The sequence below is a fragment of the Sminthopsis crassicaudata genome, chromosome 2, assembly GCF_048593235.1.
Source record: "Sminthopsis crassicaudata isolate SCR6 chromosome 2, ASM4859323v1, whole genome shotgun sequence".
Classification (NCBI taxonomy): domain Eukaryota; kingdom Metazoa; phylum Chordata; class Mammalia; order Dasyuromorphia; family Dasyuridae; genus Sminthopsis; species Sminthopsis crassicaudata.
This window is the reverse complement of record NC_133618.1, coordinates 626,225,640-626,241,602: the sequence shown is the minus strand read 5'-3', so window position 1 is coordinate 626,241,602 and position 15,963 is coordinate 626,225,640.

Here is a 15,963-nt window from a genome sequence, read left to right as displayed (position 1 = left end):
TATCAAGACCACATTTGTATCATAGGAGTTTGGTAGGATCCTCTTTTCCCCTACATTTGTAAAGAGTTTATGTAATACTGGAATCAATTATGCTTTGAATATTTGACCTGATCCTGGGATTATTTTATTTGTGTGTTTGTTTATGCTTCAGTCTGTATTCTGATAGCATCAGTTCTTTCTCTGCGTATGGATAACATTTTTCATCATAAGTCCTTCAAAATTGTCTTGGATCATTGTATTGCTGAGAATAGTTATGCCATTCACAGCTGATCATTTTGCAATATTGTCTCTTGGTTCTCATATAATCATTACTTTCCATTTTGTCTATTCTAATTTTTTTTCTGAGGAAATTGGGGTTAAATGACTTGCCCAGGAATACACAGCTAGAATGTGGTAAGTGTTAAAAGGTCGGATTTGAACTCAGGTCCTTCTGATTTCAGGACTAGTACTCTATCCATTGCACCACCCAGCTGCCCCAATCTAGTCTACTTTTTAAGTAATTATTTTCTTTAGTGAGCTTTTGATTCTCCTTTTCCATTTGGCCAGTTTGACTTTTTAAATTATTCTCCTCATTGGTTTTATGTATCTCTTTTATTATTTGGCTTAGTCTGTTTTTTAAGGTGCTATTTTCTTCAATTTTTTTGTGTGTATATGTCTATCTCCTTTACTACACTGTTCACTCATTTTGCATGATTTTCTTGCATCACTCTCATTTCTCTTTCCAATTTTTCCTCTATTTCTCTTACTTGATTTTCAAAATCTTTTTTGAGCTCTTCCATGGCCTGGGCCCAATTCATATATTTCTTGGAGGTTTTAGATATAGAAATTTTAACTTTATCTTCTACTGAGCATGTGTTTTGATCTTCTTATATGAGAGATGGAGTAAACAAATCTATGTGAGCCTGGCTAAAACCACACCCACCATGTCTCCAGCAACAGAAAGCTGCTGTCAAATGCAGGCCTAAGGAGAATGGAAATACAGTCACTATAGTAACTTTCTATGTTTAGGATTTTCCCCCCTGTTGTTTGATCATCTCCCCAGCTTATTTCTTAACTTTTAACTCTTTGTTAAAATAATATTTTGCTTCCCAAGTGGAGGAGGCCCCTATCCCAACTTTAGGTGTTTTGCAGTTCTTCCAGAATGGTATGATCCAAGGAGAAGTGTGTTTTCTATTCTCTTGGTCTGCGCTTTGGTCTGTGAGTAACCACAAACAGTTTTTCTTCCTTGGAACTGTGATGAGGGTCTCTGCTACACTGTGACTACAAGCTCTGCTGTGCCAGGCTCCTCTTGCCCTGAGATGGCCACCAAGGTCTGCAACCTGATCCAAGTAGGGCAAATCAACAGAGACCTGCCCCAGCGCTAGCAAAAAACCCTGTCATCTCCTTCTGACCATTTGTTTGAGTCCTATGGACTGTCTGTAGGCTCAGAGCTCAGCAAACAGTTGCTGCTTGACCACCAAGGCCTGCTCATGATTTGGAAGATTTGGGGCTTTGTTGGTGTGGCCCACACTGGACTGTGCTCCACTCTTACCCAAATATAACAGATCTTTCCTGCGGACCTTCTAAAGTTTTTTGTTTATTTTTGGCTAGAAAATTAATTCACAAAATCTTTTTATGCATTCTGCTGCTCCAGGAAATGTTTTATGGCTCCAGGGATTATTTAAAATTGTTTAGATAGGATTGAGGAGAATTCTGAGTTGCTGTCTTTTTTCCACCATCTTGGGCTGTCATTCTTTTTTTTTCTTTTTCTTTCTTTTTTTTTTTTAAATGAGCTCATTTATGGTTTAGTGAATTTATTTTTCTGATATTTGCTTATTTTAATTCTCTATTTCTTGTTTTCTTAACTCGTACATTATATATTTTTGTATATATTCATCTGTTCTCTGAGGCCAATAACTAATTGTAAGTCTGAGTTCAGCTATCTTTCATTGTTGTTTTCATTTATATTATTGTAATCATGTTTATTATTCTCCTGGGTCTCCCTGCTTTGCTCTATATTGGTTCATGTAAGTCTTCCCGTATTCTCTTAATTACTATTTGTCATTTCTTCTGGCTCAATAATAACCTATTTCATTTGTGTTGGTAATATTTAAGGAGACACTCTAACAGAACACATATTTAAAACTGTTTATCATGAAAAGCTTCCCTACATTATCTTGTAGCCAGATCCCTAATTTCTCTGATTGGAAGAATATTTCTTCCTGGACCATATCTTGGAATTGGACTCAAAGGAAAATTGTTTGGACGTTTTTTGTTTTTTTTTTTTTTTTAATTCTAGAAAAGCAGAGCTCCTTTATAGATCTCAGTTTTTCTGGTACATATATACATACATATACATACATACACACACATACATATATATATATATACATATATATATATATATATGTTGGAGGCCCAGCTCAGGCCTTAACCTTTTGTGTCATGAACTCCTTTGGCAATCTAGTAAAGCTATACACCCCTCCTTAGAATGAGATCTCAGACCCCATCTTAGAGTTGGGAGAAAGCCTTGAGGCAGACAGTCCCAGTCTTAGAATATGATTTGTTGCCTATCTTCATAATTTTAGGAAATGCTAAATGTCAGAGGAAAAAGTAAAGATATCATTTTTCCCATCCAAGTTCATGAACCCCCCCCCAAATCTATAATAACCCCTTCTTTAGTGGAATTAGTCAAAGAAAAGACACAAAGTCCTCATGCACTGCCCTTCACCAGTTTTCCAACTGTGCTTCTGTATAGCTTCTCCTGCTATAATAACCTCTCACAGCTAGAATGGGATTACTCTTCTCAGATCTCTTGCTTTCAAAGGCTAATTGTCAGCTGCCTGCACTAGGGGCATCAGTTCTTGAAAAGGAGACTCATTTGTATCGCTTGAGTGATGATTGTTCTATGGCTGACTTTTCCATTCTCCTTAGGCCTGCATTTGACAGCAGATTTCTGTTGCTGGAGACATGGTGGGTGTGGTTTTAGCCATGCTCACATAGATTTGTTTACTCCATCTCTCATGTCTGTACTCAGTCTGAATGTCAGCCAAAAAAATACTAATGCAATTTTGGGCTCCATTAAGAGTAGCATAATGTCTAGAACATTTCGATTACATTAAGAAGCTAATAGTGCCTGGTAATAGTCTTGCTGCATTGTGCCCTGACCAGAACATATCTAGAATATTGCGTTGAGAATTGGATTTTGACCCAAGAAAAGGACAACCTTAAGATCTGTCCAATAATAGAATGATCTTTCTTAAAATGTAAGTTCAAGCAGCGACTACTTTTTGAACATTTTAGAAGAGATTTTTATTCAGATATGAGTATGAAGTGTTCTTTTCTGTCTCTTTTACTTGTTTCACTCAGCATAGTTCAAAAAAAAAAAAAAGACTCCTCTAGAAAATTAACTATCTATCTGAGCTAGAGATCAAATTTCCCCCAGTCTCCTCATAGATCTTATTTTCACACATTACTAAAATTTTAAATCCCTTCTTATCTGATAAATTTAGTTCCAAAGATACATAGGTCTCCTGTATTTAAAAAACAAAACAAAACAAAAATCAAACCTTACTTGCATCCTACATCTCAACAATTTTTAATTCACTTTCATTTCGCAGTCAAACCAGTATTACTTCTATTTCCTTATCACTCACTTCCTTGTCTTTATGAAATTTTATTTCCATGATTATTATTCCATTTAAATTGCTAATCACCTCCTGCTACAGTTTTTTCTCAGCTCTCTTTCACAATCTCTTTATTGTGTGAGATCATGAAACCATCTATCATTCCCTTCCTGCCTCTGATTCTAATTCTCTTGTATTCATATCATGCCTGAGCTGATTCCTCATCCTGGAGCTTTCCTCAGTATCCAGAAGATGGGAGGTAATAATTCCATTCTCTATACTAGACAGGTCACATAGCATCTCCAAGCTATGGAGACATGGTGCCACATGGTACCACATTCACAAAGATGGATCTCCTCCAGAGGCAGACATCAGAATGCTGAGAATACCTGAAGCTAAAAGGTTTAAGAACTGTTTGAAGGTATTAGACCATGTTTAGCCAAATGAAGAGGAGACCTAGGAGTGGAAGAAGAGGGGAAGGAGACAAGAAAACACATGATAGTTAATATTATTGTTTAAAAGTCCTCATATTAATACTAAATTTACCAATTATAAGTACATCAAGAAGTAAACCCCTATATCTTTTAAATATATGTGAACCTTTAATAATAAAAAATACTAAAATATAATGAAATCAAAAATCCCAAGACCCTTGATCCCAAGATCAAGCTTTTGTGTTTTCTCTTGTGACAGATGATATAAGCAATGACAAAGTCTTTCTAAATTTGGTAGGCTAAAATACACTGTATTTCCAAACTGATTGAGAATGGATTATATTAGTGTGTGAAGCAGTGAAAACAGCATTTGATTTGGAGTCAGAGGCCATAGGCTCAATCTAGTCCATTATGACTTTGGGCAAGTTAGTAATTCACATTCATACAGTATTCAAAAGCTTTCAAAGCACTTTATATACATTTTCTTATTTGAATCTCATGATAACCATAAGAAGTTAATGCTATAATTAAAAGATGAGTAGATGAGAAAACTGAGATCCAAAGATGTTAAATGACTTGCCCACTGTTGCAAAGCTAATGAATATCAAGAGTGAGATATAAATCTAGGTCTTCTCAACTCCCAATCTAGCACTCTCTTGATGTATCATGCTTTTTTTCTAGGCTTTAGGTTCTTTATTTGGGGAAGAAGAAGGTTGGACTTAATGGCTTCTAAGTTTCTTTCTAGTTCTGTATTTATGATGCTTGGGAAACCAAAGCAATCATTAAATCAAAATGATTATGCAAACCTGTAAAAAATGAAGTAAGAAAAATATTTCAATCTGTTCTGAAGAGCAAGAGACAAAATTCCTTCCCTACCAAAATAATATTTCCATAGTACTTCAGAAGATCTGTGATTCTAAAGGGGTACTTTTTTTTCCCCTTTGACTCAGATTGCATACTATCCTTCCAAGTCTTAATTGATGTTTCATGAGCTGATGTAGTTGTTTAAATGGATGAATTATGATCAAATGAAACTGAATATTTAATGGAGAATGGAATTATTGTAGCATTTCAGGGAAGAGATACAACATGGACCAAATAATTCATCACAAGCTGCCCCCCCCCCCAGTAAGTAATGATGGCCTCCCTGAAACTAGTTAAATTGATCCTCAGACAATAGACGAATAGTTTACCACTGGACCATGCTCAAAATTTTTCCAGCTTATCAGTGCTTATGATCTTTTGGAATAATAATAAAGATTCATAGTCACCTTAATACCATACTGGGGCATCACAACAGGTTTTTAGTGGATGGTCAATATGGAAACCCAACATGCTTAAATAAGGATGCATTTCATGGGGGATAAATATGGCAAAATCTTATAACTAGCAAGCCCTTTTATAGAGAAGACTAGAATTTATTTGTTTGATAAGTCTAAGCACCCATTAAGAGAGAAGAGAAATTTCTTATAAAGGGGAACTTCAAATTAGTTTAACATAAGATGATTTTAAGAAGAATTTGAAATAAAATAAATTTTATTTTATGAACAAAATTTAAATTTCCCTCCCCTTCCTATTTCTATTTAGAGACACAAAACCCCATGAATCATCTCAGAGAAGTAGTATTGAAAATTAAAATATCAGGTACCTTTTTAAAATTCTTACATTTGCTAATAAAGTTAACTTTACAATTTTTCTCTGGAAGAATGGATCTAAAGTATTTTGAAATGTAAGTCAGAAATGTGAAATCTTCCATTCTTAATCACTAAAGAAAACTGAGAGCCAGGAAGTACAATTAAATCTTGATTTAATAACTCTAAACACCAGAAGGTCCTCAAGGATTAGGATTATGTTGTCTATTTCTACACCTGAGCAGGAATTGCCTCCACGACATTCCTACAAATGTTCAACTTCTGGATGGTCATCCTGATGATCTTTCATGATAAGGAACTCATCAGGATCTCTCAAGGAAGTCCATTCTAGTTTGGGATTGTTCTAATAGGGAGGGTTTTTTTTTTAATTGACATTTTCCATCCACTAAAATCTCAGGTCTTCTTCACAGGAGCTGAATTTACCCCTTTGTCCATAATCTTAGAATGGTAGGTTTGGCATATAAGAGATGCCAAATTTTGAGGCTTTTTAGATTTGTTATTGATCAGATAGAGCTAGAAGGAGCCTTAGCTATCACATAATCTAGTCTTCTAACTTTTTAGATGAGAAAGCAGATTCAGAAAGGGATTTGCCCAAAGTCACAGAACTGCTAAGTGGCAGAGAGTATTTGAAACCAAGGTCTGTGCTTCCAAACCAGTCTCTTAATCCAGTAATAACAACTTTACACTTATTATATGTAATATTACCCATTATATGTTATTTATTGCCATTATTATTGCATTTTATGATAGATAATATTACCTATTATGTATTATTTACTATCATTTTTATTTTTATTATATACAATAACATTCATATATTATTACCATTATACATTTATTCTTATTATACTCAATATTGCCCATTTTATATTTATTATTTACTACCATTATTACTACATTTACTCTTGTTCAATGTCATTTCTCTATAGGTGGATCCCAATTTTGGAATCTTACTGAGGTTTTGATATTCAACATCTACCTCAACCTAGTTGCTTCTCCCCTGTGATTGGAAGACAGAGAGGATGGATCATTCAATTCCTCCCAAAGCCTTCCTTTATAGAGGGCTCACACTCTTTTTCCATCTTCCATGAGGAGTTCTGCTTTTATTGCACAGAACACTATATCTCCGCTCCAGTTCCTCTGAGAGTCCTCACAACCCCCAACTTTTTTCAGCTTTCTTGGGTGTATTATCTGCCATGATTAGATTGTAAACTCCTTGAGGGTAAAGTTTAGCTCTTTTTTCTTCTTTGTATCCCCAATACTTGGCGCAATGTCTAGCACAGGCACTTAGTAAACGTTTATCCAAGTGAATTATCTCATAACTATTCCTATTGCTTTGTACAAGTTTTTTAAGTACATCAATTATGCCTTCATCTAAGTCATAATAAAAATTTTACTTTGTCCTACTGTAAGTCAGGTCCTCACTTTCCCTCTAGACTATCTTGAGAGGTATTTGAAAGGATTTGTGAGCAATATTCTGGGGCCAGTATGTCAGGTGACTATGACAGTCACTTTATAATAATCTATTTCTCCATAACAAGGTGAGCATAAATAATACCTCAGCCACTAAATGAGTCTAATTCCTCTGCCTCAAGCTCCATGATCTGACACCACCCTATTTTTCCAACAACACTAAGAGAAGCATTTAAAAAGTGTGTACTTTATGCTGAGCTTTGTTCTTGGCTAAATAAATGGAGGTTTCTGCCTTAGCTCCTTCTCCACAATAGAATCTTTCCCTTGTTCCATCACTCTGATATCCTCCTCTTCTTCCTTCCCAACTTCCTGACATTCTCATTCCCAGCATTTTACCTTTCTTATTGGAAACCTAGAATATTTTCCTTTCAAAGCTCAGCTCATTATTCAAGAGCCAGTACAAGGATTACTCCACTAAGGAAGGCTTCTGAAATTCTTGTGGCTTTACAATGTTTTACACTTTCACCCCAAATTTTATAGACCTTATATCCTGGGACAGCCAGGTGGGGGATATGAAGTAATATTCATATAGCACTTAGCACAGTGCCTGACATATAGTAGGAACTTAATAAAGTACTTGTTTCCTTCTTTTTGTGTGCCACACATACAATTTTATACATTGGCTTGTTCATTCAGACATCCAAGTACCTATTAGGCCACAAATTCAATAAATATTCAATTCCTATTCTGTCCCAAACAATATTGCTCTGCCATTCTCTTTTCATTTTATGAGTGTACCTCTTCATTTTCCAATGAAAGCTTCTTGAGAGACGATTTTCTGCCATGTACCTCTCTCACATTCTCCACAATGTGTTATTATTTGTTGTTGTGAGTGACTCTTTATTGTTATTAGTAATAAAATATTGGGTAGTGTTCCCTGAATTCCAGACAGGGTAATTATCTCTGCTTATAGGCTTAAGTTTAGCTTCTCACCACACCTTGGAAACTAAGTGTAAAAGAATTATAAGTAGTTTACATAACCAAAAGTATAGAAATTATTCTCTATTTTGGTTGAATTTCTGTCTTAGTCATAGCTCAATGTCAGTAATGAAATAATGGAAAGATATTTCAAATCCAATATGCATATGTATAAGTATATAAACATACATATATATATGTGTGTGTGTGTGTGTATATATATGTGTGTGTGTATATATATATGTGTGTGTATATATATATGTGTGTGTGTGTATATATATATATATACATATATATATATATATATATAAATGTAGTAAATGTTTATCTGAGTGAATTATCTCATCACTATTCCTATTGCTCTGTGCTATCTGCAAGTTTTTTAAGTATATCAATTATGCCTTCATCTAAGTCACAATAAAATTTTTTACCTGTCCTACTTAGAGTCTATAATATATTTTTATATTATACCTACATATGCTTCCAGGATAATTATGCTAAGTATTATTACAATTTCTTTCCTTCCTGACCACACCCCACCATGATAGAATTCATTCCTAATGTGAGAAGTGTGGTTTTTCATGAAGAAGTGGGTATAAATATCTTGATTCCACTTCCTGACAACCAGTTGTTAAGATAGAAATGATGGAAGCCTTCCTCTTAAGTGGAAGTGACCACTTCATTTTGTAATCTGTGATTAGAGAAGGACAAAGAATTTAGCAAAGAATCTTGCTGTTTTTTGGAAAAGATCAAGATATAAGTTACACAATAGTATGATTTAGTGCAAAGATTTGAAGACCTTGGAACTAAAGAAACAACAAATAACAGTGAGAACCAAGTTAAACTATATTTAGGAAGTGTTTAACAAAGTAAATAAAAATATAAAAAAACATAAATAATGCCAATTTGTGGCTTTTTAAATCAAAATGTGACTCCCAGGTATTCATTTCTATTGGTGTTTGAGACCACTAGTTTAGTGGATTTAGAACTGATTAGCTGACCAGATTTCAAAATATGGTCCTTAATGGTCCGATGTCAACTGAGGTTTCTGTAAGTAGTCTCCCAGGGCTCTGTAGCTGGCCCTTAGTTCTTTAACATGTCTATCGATGACTTGGATGAAAGCCAAGACGGTATGTTTATTTAATTTGTTTATCACACAAAGCTGAGCTATGATTCATAAAAATTCCAATAGTAGATTGTGCCAAATCTAATAAGATGAAATTTAATTGAAATAAATGTAAATCTTATACTTGAGTTTAAACTTTTTTTGTCAGCCATTTAAAATGAGGGAGGAATGACTAGATAACAGAGCCCAAATTTTGATAAATTGCAGCTCAATTTGAATCAACAGTGGGATATCATTTCAGGGTGCCTAGAGAGGCAAAGAGATCAGGACTTCGAAGGGATAATTCATCAATGCTCTATCCTGGTCAGACCACACCCAGATTCTGGAGCTCAGTTCCATGTGCCATATTTTAGAATATGTTGTGATAAACTGGAGAGTGTCTTTAAAGGTGATGGTGAAGGAGCTCAAGATGATTGTTGAGGATTTGTCAAAAGAACAGATAATGTTTAGCCTGGACAAGAGAAAATGGGACAAAGGGTGGAAAGAAAAGGGCTTGATAGATATCTTTAAGTATTTGAGGGGTTTATGACATGGGAGAGGCATCACATGTGATCCCACAAAATAGAACTAAGAGAATGAATGAAAATTGCAGAGGCAGATTTAGCTTTAATATAAGAAAAAGCTTCCTAACAATCCAAAAGATTCCATTAATTTTTTGGAAGGTAATGAATTCCCCCTCCCTAGAAGTCTATGTTTTAAAAGCTAGGTATATTATAGAGAAGATTCTTGTTCAGGTATGGATTGGATTACATGGCCCCTGAGACTCCTTCCAATCAAGAGATGCTTAGATTTTGTGATTTAGAGGAAATGACCACTGGAGCAAGGTACTGCAGAGGATAGAATAAAAAGGAATAGCAGAGAGATTCTGCTATTTACCTTACTGAGCAGAAGAAAAAAGTAGAGAGAGAATATTAATACTTAGGGGGGAAAGGCTCTATGGCAGGGGTTCTCAAACTACAGCCTACGGGCCAGATGCGGCCCACTGAAGACATTTGTGCAGCCCGGGTTATGGCAAATGGGCTGAGGGGCGGAGACAGAATGTGAGTTTTTGTTTTTACTATAGTCCGGCCCTCCCACAGTCTGAGGGACAGTGAAAAGGCCCCCTATTTAAAAAGTTTGAGGACCACTGCATAGATTGAACATAACTATGAGGATTCACGTTGTTTTTACTCAGCCTCCTAAATTAAGTAGGATTCTGGGTCATCTGTGTGTCAGTCAGCAAGTCAACAAGCAACAAGTGACTAATATATGCCAAGTACTGTGCTAAACACTAAAGATCCAAAGAAAGAAAAAAAAGAGTTTCTGTTGCCAAAGAACCCAATCTAATAAAGACCGCATGTAAACAACTATGTATAAAGAAGACATAGACGAGATAAATTAGGTATAATCTCAGAGGGAAGGTAGTAAAATTAAGGACTGGAAAAGGTTTCTTGCAGAAGATGGTATTTTAGCTGATATGTGAAGAGTCAGGAAAGCCAGGAAACAAAGAGGAAAAGGAAGAGTGCTTCAAGAATAGGGACAGTGTGAGAAAAGTAATGGAGTCAAGAAATATTGGGCAAAGAACAGCAGCAAGGAGGTCAGAGTCATTGGATCATAGATTATGTAGATATGAGAAAAGAGTAAAAAGACTGGTAGGAAAGGTAAGAAGAAAGGGTCCAAGCAATGTTAGCTTTTAAAAGCCAGAGGATTTTGTATTTGATCTTGGAGGTAAAAAGGAGCTACTGTGTTCCCTGACTAGAGAGGTGACATTGTTGGAACTGTGCTTAGCAAAGAGCAGTCTGACAAGGGGATGGAAAATGGACTGAAATGGAGAGAAATCAGAGCCAGAGAGACCAATAACCCCCCCATAGGCTTTGAGATGAAAGAAGAAAACATTTAGGATAGTTATTATGTGAATGTAAGGGGAAAAGAGAAGGGCTTTGAAGCATGGTAGGAGGTCTAGCAGAGATTATACACCATGAATCTGTGGCAAGTGAGATTAGCTGGAAACAACTATTTGCTTGTCTTATGTGTGAAATTCACACTAGCTGGAAATAGTGCATCTCTGATTTCAAGAAAAGTATTCAGCCCAAAAGAATTAAGAGCTGCCATTTCAAAATAAAAAGGAAGCCAGCCTTAAAAGAAAGCAAGTTTATGTCCTAAACAATGTGCATTGCAATTACGGATATACTGTAGATCGATCTTGATATTCACATTTGAAGAGCACAGACTCTAGTCCCTTCTGGGAGGGAAAAAAAAATCAAACCACTGCAAAGATACAAGATGGACTGCCAAGGAGTACTTTGCGCCATCTCCCTTCCCCCCTTCCATCTGAACTGCACTACGGTATTCACCGTGTGTCTTAGCGGATAGCTATTAGCTTACCATAAGTCATTATAATCCTCTACAGATACAGATAATGCTTAGCTTTCAGGGAGAAATTAGACATATACAGTAGCTAAAGAAAAGAAGCCAAAGAGAAAAAAAAAAAAAAGCAGGATGGCCCATGGCCCCCACTCTGAAATTGCTCAAGCAGGAATTGCAAGGACAAGTTATACCTAATTTTTTTTTTGTCTTCAGTGATAGTTTTTATAATTTTGTAACATGAAAGGTCAATGTCTGTCCAATTAATGTTATATTTTACATAGAAGCACACTTTACAAAAGAAGAGGTATTCAAGAAATAGCATTATTTCTTAATGGGTGAAGCATTAATTAAACTCCCTACTTTATGTCAGGCAGGCACTGTGTTAAACACTTTGCAAATATATCATTTGATTCCCACAATAACCTTGTGAGATAGATGCTATTATTATTCCCACTTTACTGTAAAATAACAAAACAAAACAAAACAAAACAGAAAACAAAGCAGGCAAAGTTACTTGCCCAGAGTGTCAAAGGTGTCTGAAGTCACATTTGAACTCAGATCTTCCTTATTCCAGGCCCGGTTCTCTATCCACAGCATCATATAGCTGACCTCAAGAAACCTGTAAACTGTGTTTTAAGTTCTATTTGAGCGGTACCCAAAAAATGCATTCTGAGTGTTTAGAGGAAGGAGCCTTTCCTTTTGGCCGGGATTATTAGTCAAGAAGCACAATTAGCACATAGTATGTGTTGGACTGTTAAACACAAAGAAGAGGAAAAGAGACATCCCCTTCTCAGGGAACTCAGTGTCTAAGGGGAGAGACAAGCTGCAAAGAGCTATATGCAGGCAAGCAAATACAACATGGACAGGACAAAGGCAGAAGCATTAATGAAACCAGGTTTCATGGAGGAGGCAGCATATTGAAAAGAGTAAGTAGGATTCACAACCTAGAAATAACAAGCAGGGATGATGGAAAAAGCATAAGGAAAGTGATAGGGACAGAAAATAGCATGTTTGAAAGAGAGCAAGTAGTCTAATTTGACTGGTGTGGAGAGCAGATGGGTGGGAGTAAATTGAAAAATTTCCAGATAGTTTGAGGCTAGATTGCAAGAGTCCATAAGTGTCCATTTAAGTTTAGACTTTATTAGCTTAGCAATAAGGAGTCATCGGGTGCACTTGAAAATGAATATAATGTGACATTTGGAAGATAAATCTATGTATTGGATGAACTGATGGGGAGAGAAATAGAATATAGGAAAACTAATTGGGAGACCATATTCTAGATCAAAGTTTCTTAAAACTGTGATCACCATCCCACATAGGGTCACATAACTACAAATGGGGGCGAAATTATAATTTATTATCAATAATGTTTGATTTGTATACCTATTTTATATATCCACACACTCAGGATGATGTAAAAATTTCTCAGGTGCAAAGGGATCATGGAAAAAAAGAAAAGGAACCACAAATGGAAAAAGTTTAAGAAGCACTGTTTTAGATCAGATGTTCTTATCTTTTTGTGTCTGTCTTGGACCCTTCTGGCAGTCAGTCTGGTGAAGCCCATGGAGACATTCACAAATAACAATTATAAATGCACAAAATAAAACATTAAGGATTACAAAGGAAATCTATTAAATTGAAATGCAATCTGTAGATAGGAAGATTGTAATCACATGATCTAAAGGTCAATTTAATAATAGTAATTTCAAAATAATGAGTATAAATGATATTTGAAAACATTTACAGCAACAGTAATATGACATGAAAATATCTGTGATTTTTGTTGGTGAGAATGTTGCAAGTACTATTAATGCTACTGTGGTTTATTGTCTGAAGTCATAATTGAAAGAAATGCTAAATTTCAATTTGAGGTTAATGAAAATAATGATGTAATTTTTTCCCATCCAAATTCACAGGCCCTCTTAAATTTGTACACAGATTCCATAAAAATTCATGGACCTCAAGTTAAGTATGAGGTTAAGAATATGGATAAATTTTCAGGAGCAGATTAAGGAAAGCTAGCCAGCTTAGCAACAGTAAAGTTTGCCTTTGTGGGGAAAAGAACCCAATTCCCACAATGTATAAAATACATGTCTCAGCAGTCAAAAACTACTAGTGAGTATAAAACTAACCCACTGTTGTTGTTGCTTTTTCTGTGAAAACAAAGTATGGAGCAGAGAAGTCAATAAAACTGAGTATGGATAGTCCATATTTGCTCCTATTTGCTCATCTGACCCACAGTACTTCTGATTTTCCAACAATCTTTTTTCTTTCCTGTCCCCTTTTGGATTTGGAATTTGTTGCTATGACCACATGAATTCTATAGAGATTATTAATAATCTTTAGTTGTACCCTCGTGGAAAATTGGTTGGATCCTAAAGTTCCATGATAACTAGCTCATGAATGACAAAATTTGTTCATCTTAGAAGCAGTTAGGATGGCCCAGAAAGAAAAGGACAATCTCATTTTCCTTAAGAAATATGGGAACATCTATATGTACAAAACTATAGCAGATTTTTTTTTATTGTAGCAAAGAAATGGAAAGTAGGAGATGATGCTTACTAAATAAGAAATGGCTACACAAATTATAGTATATGAATGTAATGGATTATTGTTACTCTATAAAAAGAAATTATGAAAGGTTTGGTTTCAGAGAAATTGAGTGGTTTCAGAGAAATATGAAGTGATATAGAATGAATTGAGCAGAACCAGAACCAGAATAAATAATATTATAAGGGCAAAATCTTTTGAAAGACTTAAAAATAATAAGTGCAATGATCATTCATGATTTCATAGGACTAATGACAAAGCTTGCTTCCTACCTCTAGCCCATAAAGTTATTGTCTCTTATAGAAAATTATCTACAAAAGCCTGCTTGTTCCCTCCTCATGTTTTTCTTTAATTTTTCAAATTCATTTTAAATTTAAATAAAAAATATGCAAAGAAAAAAATTCCCTTGTACACAGTAGAACATGAGAGAAGATTCAAAACATAAAGCAATAAATTTCCATTTCAAGAAAGCCTATTAAATATTATATGTTGTTTTCAAAGCTATCCAGCTTTTCTTTGCATTCTTGTAAATTTTCTTTTGTTCTCTTCTGTGCCCTTTTTACTTTATTTTCTTCCTCCATCCCCAAACTTCTTAAAGAAGATTATAATTAAGCAAGTTATATATACATATATAGAGATATCTATAAACACATAAACTATACACATATACACTCATATACATGGATAAAAAGTCATATTATGCTTATTTTCACTTGTCATATGGTTCTCTAAAATTGGATAGCATCTTCCTTCACAAGTCCAGATCTTTCCATGTTTTTCTAAATGAACAAGTTCATTTTTATACCACAACAATATTCCAACTCAATCAAGTCCTATTTGAGAGATTATCTATGAAAGTTTTTCCCAATTTTCTGCACTCTTTTTATTCTTGAATACATAGATTTTGTTTTTACAAGAAAATTTTAATTTAAATTAATTAAAATTATCCATTTTTACAATCAACAATGCTCTCACCTTAGAGTTTTAGGTCTGATATTACTGAATCTGCTTCCTTTATATCTTCTCCCCCCACCCTGGTTTCTTTGAAATTCTTGACCTTTTGTTTTTTCAAATAAACTTTATTTTTATTTTTCCTAGTTCAGTTAAATTGGAATGGGACTAAATAGGTAAAATTGTCATTCTTGTATGTTGGATTTACCTACTGATAAACAATAGATAGTTATTTGGATCTGCCTCTATTTGTATAAAAAGTGCTTTATATTTATGTTCTTATACTTCCTGTATGTTTTGGCAGGTATACTCTCAGGTTTTATATACCATTTAGTTATTTTAAGGAGTCTAAAAAATTGAATAACATTGCCATCACATAATATAGTGTCCCTATTTTTCTCTTTTGATTAAATCAATTTTGGCTTTTGCTTTGAGTCAGGTTTTGATAAGGATGTCCTCAGTGAATGCATTTAACTATTCTCATAATTTTGCAGAGATGAGTAATTGTCAGACATTCATTGCTATTGGAAATTTGCAGATTAGTCATTGTTGTTGTTTTCTCAGCCACTGTTTTGATTTTGGTATTTGTTTGCTTGTTTTTATGTGAAAAACACCTTGTGTGAGATTTTGTATTCTCTTAGAATTTTACTTTCTTAGATTTCTTAAAAACCAATACTAGAATCCCATAAATATTGTCTTGCTTCTGCCATGGATTGAGTCTATATGTTAAAGAATTTCCTTCTCTCTGGTCAGGACCAGCAACTCTTCCTGATCTTACTGTTAAAAAAAAAAAGCCACTAACAGACCCTCCTATATCACAGTGAGGTTGTAGATTGTAAATATGGATCCACATTAAGCCTGCTTGCAGCCTGGATTGGTTAAGACCTAAATAAGGAAGTCTTAATGAT